Below are 7,720 nucleotides of genomic sequence, written 5' to 3' on the forward strand. Positions count from 1 at the left end.
TATTCCGTTGGGAAAGCCCACCGTCCTGTGTGTGGGCCATCCCTCCCGGCCTTTGTTGCATCTGAGGCTCTGAGCGTACTACTGTACAGCCCAGCAACAGGTTAGCCCCAGACTCCAAAGTCCAAACCACTTGGCTTGCAGTCTTGCAGTACTAGTACGAGACGGTGGCCTGGTGGTGTGGACCTACCGGCTACCGCACCTCCAAGGTCAACACGGGCAGGCAGGGTCCCCATGCCCATGCCCACATGACGATGGGGGTGTGGGGGTTTACGCCTCGCGCGCCCATGCGCTGCAGCGCCGCTGCCTCTGGCCCTTGAGTCCGCACGTTAGTAATGCGTGCTGCAGAGGCGTGCACGGTGCACCGCGCGCGCGGAGCAGAGCAGCGGAGGGGAAGGGAAAGGCGACGCGGACGAGCTCGATCACGAGCGTCTCGAGGTCTCGCGTTGCTTGCCAATCAAAACGCAAGCGCCGGCTCGGTGAAAAAGATCTGGGCGCGATCAGGCGAGATGGCGTGAGGGCCTTCCGTTGGCTGAGTGCCAAAAGGTCCGGAAGACGAAATAAGGGCATCTTTAGTTACCAAACAAATTTTTCACGCTGTCGCATCAAATGTTTAGACACATGTATATAATATTAAATATAGACAAAAAAAAGAACCAATTACAAAATTCGTTAGAAAATTGCGAAACGAATCTTTTAAGCCTAACTGCGCTATAATTTGATAATATAGTGCTACAATAAACATTCGCTAATGACGGATTAATTAGACTTAATAAATTCATCTGGTGGTTTTCTAGCGGAATCTGTAATTTATTTTGTTATTAGACCAAATTATCACTAACCTCAAACTTTGACCAAATTATCACTAACCATTACAATAAATCTTGTGTTAAATCTATGTACATTTTTATAGTTTGGTCAATATATCCATAGCTTCGTGAAATTTACTCAAAAAAATAATATATGTTATGAGACTATTGTTATGCGATCCGAGATGGCTCATTTGTAATCGAATTTAGAAACATATGTTAATATGTCTTAACTCACACATATCCAATATATTTGTTGACACAAATACTCCCTCCTTCCTAAATGTTCGACGCAGTTGACTTTTTTAAATATGCTTGACCGTTCATCTTATTCAAATTTTTTTATGAAATATGTAAAACTATATATATACATAAAAGTATATTTAACAATGAATCAAATGGTAGGAAAAGAAATAATAATTACTTAAATGTTTTAAATAAGACGAACGGTCAAACATGTTTAAAAAAGTTAACGGCGTCAAACATTTATTAATGGAGGGAGTATATATTTTTATATGTTACACACTACCCCTAGTTATCGTACTATACTACATAATAATGCCACTCAAAAACTGAAAAATTTTAATTTGAGATATATTTTCAAATTTTAATTTGAAATAGGCAAGAAATCTTTATCTTAGCCACCTTCTGTCCAGGTGAGCTGTTTAACTCAGTGGCCTGCGAAAATATATGTAGTATCACAATCGGCTGAGTTAAGAGATCCGTTTAGAATAATTATTTTTTTTCTCACGCGGTTGGATGGTCCACCTGTGAGAATCTCCAATTGGGGGGAGATGGGGCGTCTAACCGATTTCGGAAACGCCTTTTCGCTGTTTGTGTAGTAGTACTGTTTAGGGTTATCAACTAGCCGAGCTCGAGCGAGCTTGTCTGCCCAAGCTCGAGCTCGACACAAGCTCGAGCCGAGCCTGTTGCACCTTCGAGCTTTTAGGCAAGCTCGGTTCGAGCTCGAGCTCTACCGAGCTCGGCCAGCCGAGCTCGGCCATAAGTAGTATAATATATATTTTAATGATAATCTCTTGATAAGTTTAATATTTTCTAGTTAATCACACTAATAAAAAGTAGAAAAATGATTCAAATAAATATATTGTGTTAACACGTGCTAATTTATTGTGTAAATAAATATTAATATATATATATATATTTATCTATTAGTTTATTATATTAATAAGGTGAACATACAATATAATCTATATACAAACAAGCTCAGTAGAAGCTCGAGCTCGGTTTGGTAAAGCTCGCGAGTTTTTCTCAGGCTCGGGCTCGGCTCGTTTGGAGCTCGAGCCGAGCTCGAATCGAGCCTAGTATGAGCCAAGCTCAAGCTGCTCGCGAGCCTCGAGCTTTTTTTTTTTTTTTACTGTGCTAGTACTGTACATCCCTCTCGCAAGGCAACAAAAATCGATTCATGAACTAATGAATTGCACTCTTGAGAAGATAATTCTCACTGGAAAAGAAGGATATGCTCTACCTATATAAAAAAAAAACTATGCAGAGGAGGATGAGTGGATGACGATGATGCACGGCATCATTGAGAAGCGTGATATTCATTATGTGGCATAAGGATTTGGGCGGATTGTTGGATATACACGGATCAACCACGTACATATCCTACTTGGCAACATAATAAAATGAGAGCGGGAGTTGCCAATGTCACCTTCTCTGCTGGAAAGTGTATAGGTCATGTCGCATGTGTAACTTGTGATCCGGTGGTTGCAGTTTGCAGTGGAACAGGGCTCGTGCCTCAATTTCTTTTCTCGAGGGTAAATTCACTTGATCACGGACAACAGACTTTACACTATCTGTACATAGTGATAGTGTACTGTTACACGCACAGAATATCCCAAGAGATCGTATTAATTAAGTTATTAACAATAAATCAAGATTGCTCGTCTTGATCATCTGATCAAATGGAAAGCTTGGACAGAATAATACACAAATATTTGTCAAATCAACTGGATCCCTGGTGCATCTTACCACCCTAGTAAGTTGCCTTTTATAGTTCTGTCACAAAAAATATGTTGTATATATATTGGCATCGATATAATCTTAAAAAACATAATTTTGACCGCTAGTTTTGTATTAGTACACAATATTTAATGGCTGGCAAAGTTGTAATACTACGAGATGTACTTATACAGATGGTCTTCATGCGTCCAATCTACATATTTTAAAAGAGATTAGTGTTCAAAAGTTTTTAAAATTTCATTTCAAATATGTTGAGCACAACAAGTTTCCACGACCGTGTGTACATTACAAAGTGCTGAGTAAATAAATAAATTTGAAAAACAAAAGGCACCCATCATCCCATTCACCCACCTATTGAGGAGAAAACAGGACGGCCTGAGAATTCCACTTAGCTCCAGTGTATGTTCAAATCTTGCTTTTTGGGTTCAGGACGTGTCAGTTGGTTTGATCCTGTAACCAACAAGACTAAACAGTAAAATCAAGTTAGAACACCATAGCCAATCGGCCGATGAGCCGATGACATATCGTATAGCCGATGTTCTCTGATCGAATCGGTTGTAAGGTATAGGATATATAAAAATAAACAAGCCTAAAATATGTTCCATCAGCTTTAGATGCAATCAAACATGTAATCACTAATTCAATCTTTCTCTGAAGTGCAAGCAAACGGCATAGATTGAACCTAATCGAGATAGTATGGATCAGATCAGATAAACTAAAGATTACACGTTTTTATATTATAGCCGATGATCCAATACTTAGGTTAAGAAAGGATATTGTATCGGCTAATACTACGATACAGATATAAGAATATCAATCTAGGTAATACTACGATATAGCTTTACACAAGAATATCAATCTAGGTAAATATATCGAGAAGAAGATCGATATATTTAAATAGAGTGATATACCTATACAAGGGGTAGGTATAGCATGAAAAACATGATTAAAAGAAATTAAATATAGCAAAATAGTTACATCAAGGAAGATCGGCTGAAACCCCAATTCTACCCCTATTGGTAATCAAGAAGCATGCTAGTTTTTATGATTCTAAGTACGATTTAGTAGATCAAACTTAACTGATGCAATACTAAGTATGAAAAGAAGCATAAAGTCTAAACAATTAAGTTTGTGACTGATTTTTAGTGTGGCAAATACCTTAGCTAATCTAAAGTGACAAAACGATTTAGTCGATACCAACAAAACCCTAGAAAAAGGCCTGGTTGATACAAGTAAATAGAATCATCAATTTAGATTAACTAGGATATATGATAACCAGTAGCTGCAAAAGATAGATTAGAACATCTAAAACGACATCCTAATCCGCCAATGCAAACCACTGTGACATGCCATACCTCTTGCCGGAAAATCGAAGCCGATGCCCCAACTTGAAGCAAGAACTCGTCGAGAAAGTCGAAAAGTAAAAAGGGGGTGATGTGCCAAGAGTTTATTGAACTGTTATTTTTTTTACAAGGTCCTGGGCATGTATTTATAACTGTAGTACAAAACTTGTCCATATCGGATACAATTCAAACTTTACAAAAATAAACACACTAGCTCATTGTGAACTCTAACATAAATTTCTAAAATACATAAAGGAAAACGGATTGTTTTCAATTGTCTTCTTCGGACTCCGTCCTTATTTTGCAATATCTTTGAAACCTTAATCTTGAGTTTGATATGAACTCAAATTGCCTATATCGGCTAACCGAATCCGACTCTATATCGGCCAATACAGTTTTCTGCTGATGCGCCGTTCTGTTTTGGAAACCACGTTAATTCCTTCAAATCCGCTTCGGATCTATCCTTATCTTCACGTATCTTACTAAATTTTGCCATCAACACCACCACGTAAAAAGATTACCTTTTTATTATTATGTAATGGATATTACGTACTCCCTCCGTCTAATTTTAAGCGCAGTTGTGGGTTTCGGTGTCCAACGTTTGACTGTCCGTTTTATTTAAATTGTTTTTATGATTAGTATTTTTATTGTTATTAGATAATAAAACATGAACAATATTTTATGTGTGATTTTTTTAAATTTTTTAATAAATTTTTCAAATAATACAAATGGTCAAATGTTGGCACGGAGTACGTAACTAAAGTTGACATTTTCTTATTACTAATTAATCATCAATCTATATCTAAGACCACCAGTTTGAAGAAACTTCCTGCCCATTACCAATATACGTGTGTTTTTTATTAGTATCATATTGGGTCCAAATTGCTGGTCGGTGAACACAAACATATGCTCCGGACGTTTAAGAGAAAGCATTATCGATATGTAATTTCAAATACTCCCTCCGTTCTAAAATATACGAATTAGTAATTTTTGTTTGGATGGGATGTGTCATAGTCCTACAAATCTGGACAGGAGGCTTATCCAGATTTATAGTACTAGAATACGTCCCATCCAACTAAAAAATACTAAAATTATATTTTAGGACGGATGGAGTATATATTAATTATGTATAAATGTTAGTTGTATGAACTCCATAAATGTGATCTGCTTGTGCTGATAAAAAGGTCTGCTCGTGGGGTCACATATGAATCGACAATTCTGTTACAAATTAATTTAACTATAAGTAACGTTGCAAATAAAAGAGCACCATGCCGGCTTTTATACAAGTAGAAACGTATGGCTAGCTGATAAATGTCCCATGTTGAGGTAATTAGCGAATATAACCTTACTTCCTTTTAGGGAAAGGTTGGCGTAAATCAGGCAAAAACCACAGAAGTGTGATGGTTCTACTGATTGGCACTGCCGTGCCGTGTCGGCTCGTCTGGCATGTCAATGGTGCCACGTTGGATCCACGTGGCAATTGAAGTCACGGCCTGGTCGCTCTAGGACATGAAGACAATGTGAACCTGCCACATTGTATTTGCATAATGTACATATATTGTAAATGATTGATATTTTTGTAAGATAATAAAAATGGTTTACATGTTTGACCTCTGCCTACAAGCAGACATGCATCCATTGTATTTTATAATTGAAAATGAGAGAAAAATATAGTGATGGGACAATTTCCCTCTTCTCTGAGAAGATGATCACCAGAATTAAAAGCTAATATAAATCCCGTAAATTATAGCGATTAATTCGATAGGTGCTACTCCATCCAAAATTGTATAAAATACCCTTGGCTACCAATTTTAAAAGTGTAGCATCACCACGCATAGTATCTCGTTTCTCCCATGATAGCATCAAATACAAGTATAGCGTTGATTGGTAGACATGAAGATAACATGCATATGATTAGCTATTTTCTTATTATGAAAAATATCATTTCGGCACCAAATTGGCCAACATATGTTATTGATTTGATCATAGATGGTAGTACATATATCTAGTACAAACCATTTGGTAATCATTTAATCAACAAACAAAGAAACAATATTCTTGGACCTTTACCCTGTTTCCTTTAACGCCATAGCAAATCTAGCTTTGTTTGGAGGATATCGAGATTTGAAAAACAGATCGTGAGTAGCCAGTCAATGAGGATTTGTAAAAATTGGATTTTATAACTTATAATTTTCTATTTTTGGAATTGCAATTCATCATGGTGGTCTTAGATTGTGTTCTTTTAGAATGGATGGGACTTGAGAACTTTTTCCTTCCGCACGCAAAATGAAGCGGTATATTAACACATAATTAGTTAAGTATTAGTTAAAAAAATAAAATTATTAATATGGTTTTTAAAGCAACGTTCATATAGATTTTTTTTTAAAAAACACACCGTTTAACATATCATGAAATGTGTGCACGAAAAATGAGGGAGTGAAAAATAGAAAATTGGAGAAAAAAACATAACCTTAATAGGTGGCACCAATCACAATACAAAAACACATGGCATTAGTGGTGAAAATGGAACGGAAATTTTTGAGATTTCCAGCTGTCGTTTTCAGTTTGCACCGACCATTTCAATTGGTATCGATAACTGATGATGGTGGAAATGGAAACGGTAATATCTTCTGGAAATGGTAGTGGAAATGTGATGGAGTTTTTTCCGACCATTTTGTCGGTAACCGTATTTGTACAGTAATTACTATCAAAATTCTGAAAGTTCCTCAATGGCTCAGCCAGCCCAACTCATCGGAAGCTCATGAATAAAGGAAGCCTGGTAAACTTGCAGCCCATAAAAAAGGCAAGTGGCCAGGGAAAATGTTGTTAACCCTACGATGGCATGGTAGGATTTATTCGTCGTGCCTTGTTCTTTTCTGATTAAGATTCAGATTTTATCTCGATTTTCGTTAGCACGCTTTTTAAGCTACTAAACAGTGCGTTTTCGTGCGAAAACTTTCTATATATAAGTTGCTTTAAAAGATCAAATATATCAATTTATTAAGTTTATAATAATTAAACTTAATTAATTATGTGTTAATAGTTTTCTCGTTTTACGTGCGCCAATTTGGACCTTCTTAATAATTCTTTCAATTAAAGTCTTAATAAAAATAAAAATGCTACGTTACTATATGAACTCTTCCTGGTATGACAAAATTATGCCATAAGGTCCCATCAAATACTCATGTATACTACGGCTGTGTTCTCCTCCTCCCGGCACGCAAAACGAAACTCGTATTATTGCATGATTAATTATGTCAGGGTTACAGATAAGGCATACCCTCTATCCCACGACTTATGGAATATACCGATAAGGTATACCTTTATGTATATGGTTAGTTTCCATATACGCCGTTAGGAATTCGCCTCAAATTATGGAAAATATCTCCACGAAGTTAAGGAATTGCAAAAGTCATACTCGGAAAAGATAAAATCTCTAGTATATCGTGTCGGTTTACATATCTCCAAGTCTTACTTGAGGGTCAAGGTATCCCACGATATAAAAGGGACCCCTAGGGAGAGGCAAAGGGTATCGCATCTCATTGCCAACACACCTACCAAAGTTTACGAAGCCGGAGTCCACGAAGC

Source organism: Oryza sativa, chromosome 8, assembly GCF_034140825.1.
Source record: "Oryza sativa Japonica Group chromosome 8, ASM3414082v1".
NCBI lineage: Eukaryota > Viridiplantae > Streptophyta > Magnoliopsida > Poales > Poaceae > Oryza > Oryza sativa.